At 46.1% G+C, this 14,232-nt stretch overlaps 2 protein-coding genes across 2 annotated transcripts in view; both read right to left on the reverse strand.

The window, feature by feature from the left end:
- Positions 1–14,232, reverse strand: part of LOC143956057 (uncharacterized) — a 143,404-nt gene that overhangs the window by 116,876 nt on the left and 12,296 nt on the right. The gene's annotated exons all lie outside the window — the stretch shown is intronic.
- LOC143955428 (uncharacterized) overlaps positions 1–14,232 on the reverse strand; it is a 231,063-nt gene that overhangs the window by 106,287 nt on the left and 110,544 nt on the right. The gene's annotated exons all lie outside the window — the stretch shown is intronic.

Raw genomic sequence — 14,232 nt, forward strand, 5'->3', positions numbered from 1 at the left:
ACCATGTCTACGGGCCTTCCTTTATCTAGATACACCATGTTTACGGGCCTTCCTTTATCTAGATACACCATGTTTACGGGCCTTCCTTTATGTAGATACACCACGTCTACGGGCCTTCCTTTATTTAGATACACCATGTCTACGGGCCTTCCTTTATCCAGATACACCACGTCTACGGGCCTTCCTTTATCCAGATACACCATGTCTACGGGCCTTCCTTTATCTAGATACACCATGTTTACGGGCCTTCCTTTATCTAGATACACCATGTTTACGGGCCTTCCTTTATGTAGATACACCACGTCTACGGGCCTTCCTTTATCTAGATACACCATGTCTACGGGCCTTCCTTTATCTAGATACACCATGTCTACGGGCCTTCCTTTATCCAGATACACCTCATCTACAGACCTTCCTTTATGTAGATACACCACGTCTATGGGCCTTCCTTTATCCAGATACACCACGTCTACGGGCCTTCCCTTTATCTATATACACCACGTCTACGGGCCTTCCTTTATCTAGATACACCACGTCTACAGACCTTCCTTTATCTAGATACACCACGTCTACGGGCCTTCCTTTATCCAGATACACCACGTCTACGGGCCTTCCTTTATCTAGATACACCACGTCTACGGGCCTTCCTTTATCCAGATACACCATGTCTACAGGCCTTCCTTTATCTAGATACACCACGTCTACGGGCCTTCCTTTATCTAGATACACCACGTCTACGGGCCTTCCTTTATCTATATACACCACGTCTACAGACCTTCCTTTATCCAGATACACCACGTCTACGGGCCTTCCTTTATCTAGATACACCACGTCTACGGGCCTTCCTTTATCTAGATACACCACGTCTATGGGCCTTCCTTTATGTAGATACACCACGTCTACGGGCCTTCCTTTATCTAGATACACCACGTCTACGGGCCTTCCTTTATGTAGATACACCACGTCTACGGGCCTTCCTTTATCTAGATACACCACGTCTACGGGCCTTCCTTTATCTAGATACACCACATCTACGGGCCTTCCTTTATCCAGATACACCACGTCTACGGACCTTCTTTTATCTAGATACACCACATCTACAGTCCTTCCTTTATCCAGATACACCACGTCTATGGGCCTTCCTTTATCTAGATACACCACATCTACAGTCCTTCCTTTATCCAGATACACCACGTCTACGGGCCTTCCTTTATCTAGATACACCACGTCTACGGGTCTTCCTTTATCTAGATACACCACGTCTACGGGCCTTCCCTTATCTAGATACACCACGTCTATGGGCCTTCCTTTATCTAGATACACGTCTACGGGCCTTCCTTTATCTAGATACACCACATCTACGGGCCTTCCTTTATCCAGATACACCATGTCTACGGGCCTTCCTTTATCTAGATACACCACGTCTACGGGCCTTCCTTTATCTAGATACACCACGTCTACGGGCCTTCCTTTATCTATATACACCACGTCTACAGACCTTCCTTTATCTAGATACACCACGTCTACGGGCCTTCCTTTATCCAGATACACCACGTCTACGGGCCTTCCTTTATCTAGATACACCACGTCTACGGGCCTTACTTTATCCAGATACACCATGTCTACGGGCCTTCCTTTATCTAGATACACCATGTTTACGGGCCTTCCTTTATCTAGATACACCATGTTTACGGGCCTTCCTTTATGTAGATACACCACGTCTACGGGCCTTCCTTTATCTAGATACACCATGTCTACGGGCCTTCCTTTATCCAGATACACCTCATCTACAGACCTTCCTTTATGTAGATACACCACGTCTATGGGCCTTCCTTTATCCAGATACACCACGTCTACGGGCCTTCCCTTTATCTAGATACACCACGTCTACGGGCCTTCCTTTATCTATATACACCACGTCTACGGACCTTCCTTTATCTAGATACACCACATCTACGGGTCTTCCTTTATCTAGATACACCACGTCTACGGGTCTTCCTTTATCTAGATACACCACGTCTACGGGCCTTCCTTTATCCAGATACACCACGTCTACGGGCCTTCCTTTATCTAGATACACCACGTCTATGGGCCTTCCTTTATCTAGATACACCACGTCTACAGGCCTTCCTTTATCTAGATACACCACGTCTACGGGCCTTCCTTTATCTAGATACACCACGTCTACGGACCTTCTTTTATCTAGATACACCACATCTACAGTCCTTCCTTTATCCAGATACACCACGTCTACGGGCCTTCCTTTATCTAGATACACCACGTCTATGGGCCTTCCTTTATCTAGATACACCACATCTACGGGCCTTCCTTTATCCAGATACACCACGTCTACGGACCTTCTTTTATCTAGATACACCACATCTACAGTCCTTCCTTTATCCAGATACACCATGTCTACGGGCCTTCCTTTATCTAGATACACCACATCTACAGTCCTTCCTTTATCCAGATACACCACGTCTACAGACCTTCCTTTATCTAGATACACCACATCTACGGGCCTTCCTTTATCTAGATACACCACGTCTACGGGTCTTCCTTTATCTAGATACACCACGTCTACGGGCCTTCCTTTACCTAGATACACCACGTCTACGGGCCTTCCTTTATCCAGATACACCACGTCTACGGGCCTTCCTTTATCTAGATACACCACGTCTACGGGCCTTCCTTTATCTAGATACACCACGTCTTCGGGCCTTCCTTTATCCAGATACACCGCGTCTACGGGCCCTCCTTTATCTAGATACACCACGTCTACGGGCCTTCCTTTATCTAGATACACCACGTCTACGGGCCTTCCTTTATCCAGATACACCATGTCTACGGGCCTTCCTTTATGTAGATACACCACGTCTACGGGCCTTCCTTTATCTAGATACACCACGTCTACGGGCCTTCCTTTATCCAGATACACCACATCTACAGACCTTCCTTTATGTAGATACACCACGTCTACGGGCCTTCCTTTATCCAGATACACCACGTCTACGGGCCTTCCCTTTATCTAGATACACCACGTCTACGGGCCTTCCTTTATCTAGATACACCACGTCTACGGGCCTTCCTTTATCTAGATACACCACGTCTACGGGCCTTCCTTTATCTATATACACCACGTCTACAGACCTTCCTTTATCTAGATACACCACGTCTACAGGCCTTCCTTTATCCAGATACACCACGTCTACGGGCCTTCCTTTATCTAGATACACCACGTCTACGGGCCTTACTTTATCCAGATACACCATGTCTACGGGCCTTCCTTTATCTAGATACACCATGTTTACGGGCCTTCCTTTATCTAGATACACCATGTTTACGGGCCTTCCTTTATGTAGATACACCACGTCTACGGGCCTTCCTTTATTTAGATACACCATGTCTACGGGCCTTCCTTTATCCAGATACACCACGTCTACGGGCCTTCCTTTATCCAGATACACCATGTCTACGGGCCTTCCTTTATCTAGATACACCATGTTTACGGGCCTTCCTTTATGTAGATACACCATGTTTACGGGCCTTCCTTTATGTAGATACACCACGTCTACGGGCCTTCCTTTATCTAGATACACCATGTCTACGGGCCTTCCTTTATCCAGATACACCTCATCTACAGACCTTCCTTTATGTAGATACACCACGTCTATGGGCCTTCCTTTATCCAGATACACCACGTCTACGGGCCTTCCCTTTATCTAGATACACCACGTCTACGGGCCTTCCTTTATCTATATACACCACGTCTACGGGCCTTCCTTTATCTAGATACACCACGTCTACAGACCTTCCTTTATCTAGATACACCACGTCTACGGGCCTTCCTTTATCCAGATACACCACGTCTACGGGCCTTCCTTTATCTAGATACACCACGTCTACGGGCCTTCCTTTATCCAGATACACCATGTCTACAGGCCTTCCTTTATCTAGATACACCACGTCTACGGGCCTTCCTTTATCTAGATACACCACGTCTACGGGCCTTCCTTTATCTATATACACCACGTCTACAGACCTTCCTTTATCCAGATACACCACGTCTACGGGCCTTCCTTTATCTAGATACACCACGTCTACGGGCCTTCCTTTATCTAGATACACCACGTCTACGGGCCTTCTTTTATCTAGATACACCACGTCTACGGGCCTTCCTTTATCTAGATACACCACATCTACGGGCCTTCCTTTATCCAGATACACCACGTCTACGGACCTTCTTTTATCTAGATACACCACATCTATAGTCCTTCCTTTATCCAGATACACCACGTCTATGGGCCTTCCTTTATCTAGATACACCACATCTACAGTACTTCCTTTATCCAGATACACCACGTCTACGGGCCTTCCTTTATCTAGATACACCACGTCTACGGGTCTTCCTTTATCTAGATACACCACGTCTACGGGCCTTCCCTTATCTAGATACACCACGTCTATGGGCCTTCCTTTATCTAGATACACGTCTACGGGCCTTCCTTTATCTAGATACACCTCATCTATGGGCCTTCCTTTATCCAGATACACCATGTCTACGGGCCTTCCTTTATCTAGATACACCACGTCTACGGGCCTTCCTTTATCTAGATACACCACGTCTACGGGCCTTCCTTTATCTATATACACCACGTCTACAGACCTTCCTTTATCTAGATACACCACGTCTACGGGCCTTCCTTTATCCAGATACACCACGTCTACGGGCCTTCCTTTATCTAGATACACCACGTCTACGGGCCTTACTTTATCCAGATACACCATGTCTACGGGCCTTCCTTTATCTAGATACACCATGTTTACGGGCCTTCTTTTATCTAGATACACCATGTTTACGGGCCTTCCTTTATCTAGATACACCATGTTTACGGGCCTTCCTTTATGTAGATACACCACGTCTACGGGCCTTCCTTTATCTAGATACACCATGTCTACGGGCCTTCCTTTATCCAGATACACCTCATCTACAGACCTTCCTTTATGTAGATACACCACGTCTATGGGCCTTCCTTTATCCAGATACACCACGTCTACGGGCCTTCCCTTTATCTAGATACACCACGTCTACGGGCCTTCCTTTATCTATATACACCACGTCTACGGGCCTTCCTTTATCTAGATACACCACGTCTACAGACCTTCCTTTATCTAGATACACCACGTCTACGGGCCTTCCTTTATCCAGATACACCACGTCTACGGGCCTTCCTTTATCTAGATACACCACGTCTACGGGCCTTCCTTTATCTAGATACACCACGTCTACGGGCCTTCCTTTATCTATATACACCACGTCTACAGACCTTCCTTTATCCAGATACACCACGTCTACGGGCCTTCCTTTATCTAGATACACCACGTCTACGGGCCTTCCTTTATCTAGATACACCACGTCTATGGGCCTTCCTTTATGTAGATACACCACGTCTACGGGCCTTCCTTTATCTAGATACACCACGTCTACGGGCCGTCCTTTATCTAGATACACCACATCTACGGGCCTTCCTTTATCCAGATACACCACGTCTACGGACCTTCTTTTATCTAGATACACCACATCTACAGTCCTTCCTTTATCCAGATACACCACGTCTACGGGCCTTCCTTTATCTAGATACACCACGTCTACGGGTCTTCCTTTATCTAGATACACCACGTCTACGGGCCTTCCCTTATCTAGATACACCACGTCTATGGGCCTTCCTTTATCTAGATACACGTCTACGGGCCTTCCTTTATCTAGATACACCACATCTACGGGCCTTCCTTTATCCAGATACACCACGTCTACGGGCCTTCCTTTATCTAGATACACCACGTCTACGGGCCTTCCTTTATCTAGATACACCACGTCTACGGGCCTTCCTTTATCTAGATACACCACGTCTACGGGCCTTCCTTTATCTAGATACACCACGTCTATGGGCCTTCCTTTATCTAGATACACCACATCTACGCGCCTTCCTTTATCCAGATACACCACGTCTACGGACCTTCTTTTATCTAGATACACCACATCTACAGTCCTTCCTTTATCCAGATACACCACGTCTACGGGCCTTCCTTTATCTAGATACACCACATCTACAGTCCTTCCTTTATCCAGATACACCACGTCTACGGGCCTTCCTTTATCTAGATACACCACGTCTACGGGTCTTCCTTTATCTAGATACACCACGTCTACGGGCCTTCCTTTATCTAGATACACCACGTCTATGGGCCTTCCTTTATCTAGATACACCACGTCTACGGGCCTTCCTTTATCAAGAAACACCACGTCTACAGACCTTCCTTTATCTAGATACACCACATCTACGGGCCTTCCTTTATCTAGATACACCACGTCTACGGACCTTCCTTTATCTAGATACACCACATCTACGGGTCTTCCTTTATCTAGATACAGCACGTCTACGGGTCTTCCTTTATCTAGATACACCACGTCTATGGGCCTTCCTTTATCTAGATACACCACGTCTACAGGCCTTCCTTTATCTAGAAACACCACGTCTACGGGCCTTCCTTTATCTAGATACACCACGTCTACGGACCTTCTTTTATCTAGATACACCACATCTACAGTCCTTCCTTTATCCAGATACACCACGTCTACGGGCCTTCCTTTATCTAGATACACCACGTCTATGGGCCTTCCTTTATCTAGATACACCACATCTACGGGCCTTCCTTTATCCAGATACACCACGTCTACGGACCTTCTTTTATCTAGATACACCACATCTACAGTCCTTCCTTTATCCAGATACACCACGTCTACGGGCCTTCCTTTATCTAGATACACCACATCTACAGTCCTTCCTTTATCCAGATACACCACATCTACGGGCCTTCCTTTATCTAGATACACCACGTCTACGGGCCTTCCTTTATCTAGAAACACCACGTCTACAGACCTTCCTTTATCTAGATACACCACATCTACGGGCCTTCCTTTATCTAGATACACCACGTCTACGGGTCTTCCTTTATCTAGATACACCACGTCTACGGGCCTTCCTTTACCTAGATACACCACGTCTACGGGCCTTCCTTTATCCAGATACACCACGTCTACGGGCCTTCCTTTATCTAGATACACCACGTCTACGGGCCTTCCTTTATCTAGATACACCACGTCTACGGGCCTTCCTTTATCCAGATACACCACGTCTACGGGCCCTCCTTTATCTAGATACACCACGTCTACGGGCCTTCCTTTATCTAGATACACCACGTCTACGGGCCTTCCTTTATCCAGATACACCATGTCTACGGGCCTTCCTTTATGTAGATACACCACGTCTACGGGCCTTCCTTTATCTAGATACACCACGTCTACGGGCCTTCCTTTATCCAGATACACCACATCTACAGACCTTCCTTTATGTAGATACACCACGTCTACGGGCCTTCCTTTATCCAGATACACCACGTCTACAGGCCTTCCCTTTATCTAGATACACCACGTCTACGGGCCTTCCTTTATCTAGATACACCACGTCTACGGGCCTTCCTTTATCTAGATACACCACGTCTACGGGCCTTCCTTTATCTATATACACCACGTCTACAGACCTTCCTTTATCTAGATACACCACGTCTACGGGCCTTCCTTTATCCAGATACACCACGTCTACGGGCCTTCCTTTATCTAGATACACCACGTCTACGGGCCTTACTTTATCCAGATACACCATGTCTACGGGCCTTCCTTTATCTAGATACACCATGTTTACGGGCCTTCCTTTATCTAGATACACCATGTTTACGGGCCTTCCTTTATGTAGATACACCACGTCTACGGGCCTTCCTTTATTTAGATACACCATGTCTACGGGCCTTCCTTTATCCAGATACACCACGTCTACGGGCCTTACTTTATCCAGATACACCATGTCTACGGGCCTTCCTTTATCTAGATACACCATGTTTACGGGCCTTCCTTTATCTAGATACACCATGTTTACGGGCCTTCCTTTATGTAGATACACCACGTCTACGGGCCTTCCTTTATTTAGATACACCATGTCTACGGGCCTTCCTTTATCCAGATACACCACGTCTACGGGCCTTCCTTTATCCAGATACACCATGTCTACGGGCCTTCCTTTATCTAGATACACCATGTTTACGGGCCTTCCTTTATCTAGATACACCATGTTTACGGGCCTTCCTTTATGTAGATACACCACGTCTACGGGCCTTCCTTTATCTAGATACACCATGTCTACGGGCCTTCCTTTATCCAGATACACCTCATCTACAGACCTTCCTTTATGTAGATACACCACGTCTATGGGCCTTCCTTTATCCAGATACACCACGTCTACGGGCCTTCCCTTTATCTAGATACACCACGTCTACGGGCCTTCCTTTATCTATATACACCACGTCTACGGGCCTTCCTTTATCTAGATACACCACGTCTACAGACCTTCCTTTATCTAGATACACCACGTCTACGGGCCTTCCTTTATCCAGATACACCACGTCTACGGGCCTTCCTTTATCTAGATACACCACGTCTACGGGCCTTCCTTTATCCAGATACACCATGTCTACAGGCCTTCCTTTATCTAGATACACCACGTCTACGGGCCTTCCTTTATCTAGATACACCACGTCTACGGGCCTTCCTTTATCTATATACACCACGTCTACAGACCTTCCTTTATCCAGATACACCACGTCTACGGGCCTTCCTTTATCTAGATACACCACGTCTACGGGCCTTCCTTTATCTAGATACACCACGTCTACGGGCCTTCTTTTATCTAGATACACCACGTCTACGGGCCTTCCTTTATCTAGATACACCACATCTACGGGCCTTCCTTTATCCAGATACACCACGTCTACGGACCTTCTTTTATCTAGATACACCACATCTACAGTCCTTCCTTTATCCAGATACACCACGTCTATGGGCCTTCCTTTATCTAGATACACCACATCTACAGTCCTTCCTTTATCCAGATACACCACGTCTACGGGCCTTCCTTTATCTAGATACACCACGTCTACGGGCCTTCCCTTATCTAGATACACCACGTCTATGGGCCTTCCTTTATCTAGATACACGTCTACGGGCCTTCCTTTATCTAGATACACCTCATCTATGGGCCTTCCTTTATCCAGATACACCATGTCTACGGGCCTTCCTTTATCTAGATACACCACGTCTACGGGCCTTCCTTTATCTAGATACACCACGTCTACGGGCCTTCCTTTATCTATATACACCACGTCTACAGACCTTCCTTTATCTAGATACACCACGTCTACGGGCCTTATCTTATCCAGATACACCACGTCTACGGGCCTTCCTTTATCTAGATACACCACGTCTACGGGCCTTACTTTATCCAGATACACCATGTCTACGGGCCTTCCTTTATCTAGATACACCATGTTTACGGGCCTTCCTTTATCTAGATACACCATGTTTACGGGCCTTCCTTTATCTAGATACACCATGTTTACGGGCCTTCCTTTATGTAGATACACCACGTCTACGGGCCTTCCTTTATCTAGATACACCATGTCTACGGGCCTTCCTTTATCCAGATACACCTCATCTACAGACCTTCCTTTATGTAGATACACCACGTCTATGGGCCTTCCTTTATCCAGATACACCACGTCTACGGGCCTTCCCTTTATCTAGATACACCACGTCTACGGGCCTTCCTTTATCTATATACACCACGTCTACGGGCCTTCCTTTATCTAGATACACCACGTCTACAGACCTTCCTTTATCTAGATACACCACGTCTACGGGCCTTCCTTTATCCAGATACACCACGTCTACGGGCCTTCCTTTATCTAGATACACCACGTCTACGGGCCTTCCTTTATCTAGATACACCACGTCTACGGGCCTTCCTTTATCTATATACACCACGTCTACAGACCTTCCTTTATCCAGATACACCACGTCTACGGGCCTTCCTTTATCTAGATACACCACGTCTACGGGCCTTCCTTTATCTAGATACACCACGTCTATGGGCCTTCCTTTATGTAGATACACCACGTCTACGGGCCTTCCTTTATCTAGATACACCACGTCTACGGGCCGTCCTTTATCTAGATACACCACATCTACGGGCCTTCCTTTATCCAGATACACCACGTCTACGGACCTTCTTTTATCTAGATACACCACATCTACAGTCCTTCCTTTATCCAGATACACCACGTCTACGGGCCTTCCTTTATCTAGATACACCACGTCTACGGGTCTTCCTTTATCTAGATACACCACGTCTACGGGCCTTCCCTTATCTAGATACACCACGTCTATGGGCCTTCCTTTATCTAGATACACGTCTACGGGCCTTCCTTTATCTAGATACACCACATCTACGGGCCTTCCTTTATCCAGATACACCACGTCTACGGGCCTTCCTTTATCTAGATACACCACGTCTACGGGCCTTCCTTTATCTAGATACACCACGTCTACGGGCCTTCCTTTATCTAGATACACCACGTCTACGGGCCTTCCTTTATCTAGATACACCACGTCTATGGGCCTTCCTTTATCTAGATACACCACATCTACGCGCCTTCCTTTATCCAGATACACCACGTCTACGGACCTTCTTTTATCTAGATACACCACATCTACAGTCCTTCCTTTATCCAGATACACCACGTCTACGGGCCTTCCTTTATCTAGATACACCACATCTACAGTCCTTCCTTTATCCAGATACACCACGTCTACGGGCCTTCCTTTATCTAGATACACCACGTCTACGGGTCTTCCTTTATCTAGATACACCACGTCTACGGGCCTTCCTTTATCTAGATACACCACGTCTATGGGCCTTCCTTTATCTAGATACACCACGTCTACGGGCCTTCCTTTATCAAGAAACACCACGTCTACAGACCTTCCTTTATCTAGATACACCACATCTACGGGCCTTCCTTTATCTAGATACACCACGTCTACGGACCTTCCTTTATCTAGATACACCACATCTACGGGTCTTCCTTTATCTAGATACACCACGTCTACGGGTCTTCCTTTATCTAGATACACCACGTCTATGGGCCTTCCTTTATCTAGATACACCACGTCTACAGGCCTTCCTTTATCTAGAAACACCACGTCTACGGGCCTTCCTTTATCTAGATACACCACGTCTACGGACCTTCTTTTATCTAGATACACCACATCTACAGTCCTTCCTTTATCCAGATACACCACGTCTACGGGCCTTCCTTTATCTAGATACACCACGTCTATGGGCCTTCCTTTATCTAGATACACCACATCTACGGGCCTTCCTTTATCCAGATACACCACGTCTACGGACCTTCTTTTATCTAGATACACCACATCTACAGTCCTTCCTTTATCCAGATACACCACGTCTACGGGCCTTCCTTTATCTAGATACACCACATCTACAGTCCTTCCTTTATCCAGATACACCACATCTACGGGCCTTCCTTTATCTAGATACACCACGTCTACGGGCCTTCCTTTATCTAGAAACACCACGTCTACAGACCTTCCTTTATCTAGATACACCACATCTACGGGCCTTCCTTTATCTAGATACACCACGTCTACGGGTCTTCCTTTATCTAGATACACCACGTCTACGGGCCTTCCTTTACCTAGATACACCACGTCTACGGGCCTTCCTTTATCCAGATACACCACGTCTACGGGCCTTCCTTTATCTAGATACACCACGTCTACGGGCCTTCCTTTATCTAGATACACCACGTCTACGGGCCTTCCTTTATCCAGATACACCACGTCTACGGGCCCTCCTTTATCTAGATACACCACGTCTACGGGCCTTCCTTTATCTAGATACACCACGTCTACGGGCCTTCCTTTATCCAGATACACCATGTCTACGGGCCTTCCTTTATGTAGATACACCACGTCTACGGGCCTTCCTTTATCTAGATACACCACGTCTACGGGCCTTCCTTTATCCAGATACACCACATCTACAGACCTTCCTTTATGTAGATACACCACGTCTACGGGCCTTCCTTTATCCAGATACACCACGTCTACAGGCCTTCCCTTTATCTAGATACACCACGTCTACGGGCCTTCCTTTATCTAGATACACCACGTCTACGGGCCTTCCTTTATCTAGATACACCACGTCTACGGGCCTTCCTTTATCTATATACACCACGTCTACAGACCTTCCTTTATCTAGATACACCACGTCTACGGGCCTTCCTTTATCCAGATACACCACGTCTACGGGCCTTCCTTTATCTAGATACACCACGTCTACGGGCCTTACTTTATCCAGATACACCATGTCTACGGGCCTTCCTTTATCTAGATACACCATGTTTACGGGCCTTCCTTTATCTAGATACACCATGTTTACGGGCCTTCCTTTATGTAGATACACCACGTCTACGGGCCTTCCTTTATTTAGATACACCATGTCTACGGGCCTTCCTTTATCCAGATACACCACGTCTACGGGCCTTCCTTTATCCAGATACACCATGTCTACGGGCCTTCCTTTATCTAGATACACCATGTTTACGGGCCTTCCTTTATCTAGATACACCATGTTTACGGGCCTTCCTTTATGTAGATACACCACGTCTACGGGCCTTCCTTTATCCAGATACACCACGTGTACGGGCCCTCCTTTATCTAGATACACCACGTCTACGGGCCTTCCTTTATCTAGATACACCACGTCTATGGGCCTTCCTTTATCCAGATACACCATGTCTACGGGCCTTCCTTTATGTAGATACACCACGTCTACGGGCCTTCCTTTATCTAGATACACCACGTCTACTGGCCTTCCTTTATCTAGATACACCACATCTACAGACCTTCCTTTATGTAGATACACCACGTCTACGGGCCTTCCTTTATCCAGATACACCACGTCTACGGGCCTTCCCTTTATCTAGATACACCACGTCTACGGGCCTTCCTTTATCTAGATACACCACGTCTACGGGCCTTCCTTTATCTAGATACACCACGTCTACGGGCCTTCCTTTATCCAGATACACCATGTCTACGGGCCTTCCTTTATCTAGATACACCATGTTTACGGGCCTTCCTTTATCTAGATACACCATGTTTACGGGCCTTCCTTTATCTAGATACACCATGTTTACGGGCCTTCCTTTATCTAGATACACCACGTCTACGGGCCTTCCTTTATCTAGATGGAAACTCACCTCCTCATAGAAGGTTAGTAGATTGGTTTGTCAAGAACGATTCTTCATGAATCCATGCTGATTACTGCTAATGATAGCGTTCTCATTACTAAAATCTTGTATATAGTCCCTTATCATCCCCTCCAAGAGTTTACATACTATTGATGTTGGGCTGACTGGTCTGTAATTCCCAGGGATGTAGTTTGGGCCCTTTTTAAATATTGGTGCTACATTGGCTTTTCTCCAATCAGCTGGTACCATTCCAGTCAGTAGACTGTCAGTAAAAATGAGGAACAATGGTCTGGCAATTACTTGACTGAGTTCCCTAAGTACCCTCGGGTGCAAGACATCTGGTCCCCGTTATTTATTAATGTTAAGTTTCCCAAGTCTAATTTTAATTCTGTCCTCTAATAACCATGGAGGGGCTTCCTGTGATGTGTCTTGAAACATAAAACATTTGCATAGAAATTCACCCGGGGAAAGTACATTCCTTCTGTGTAATTGGGGGAAAGATGAACGTTATTAGGATATTTGCTGTGCTCGTCGAATGGTTTCCATTAATTTAAATAGAAATGATTGCATTTGGCCACTAGATGGAGATAATTTCTATGGTACTTAGCGCCATCTAATGGCCAAATGTGGTATTTTCTGTTTTACATCAATGGCCGGTATTAAAATCACAGGGCCAGATTTTTGCCACTAGATGGAGCCGATGATCCAATATTTGTCATGACTGGATGAATGCGTGTCACAATCGTTCTACAATTTATTTTAAAATACATCCCTAAATGTCTGTGAAATCTTCCACCACAAAATGTACTCAGCCAATGAGAGGTAATGACTCCATTTTTATTTTTCTCCTGCTATCAATGGCCGACACGGTACAACACTTCATCCATGTCTTTGGTGATCTCTGATCTCCTTATCAACTGTTTCTTCCATGATGAAGATCAGCCATGGAGTATATCTGAGGTGTATATCAGGGGGTGCTTCTTCTCCACATGTCCAACAACATTC

The sequence above is a fragment of the Lithobates pipiens genome, unplaced genomic scaffold (genome assembly GCF_037356315.1).
Source record: "Lithobates pipiens isolate NorthernLeopardFrog02 unplaced genomic scaffold, aLitPip1_a1.2 Scaffold_35, whole genome shotgun sequence".
NCBI lineage: Eukaryota > Metazoa > Chordata > Amphibia > Anura > Ranidae > Lithobates > Lithobates pipiens.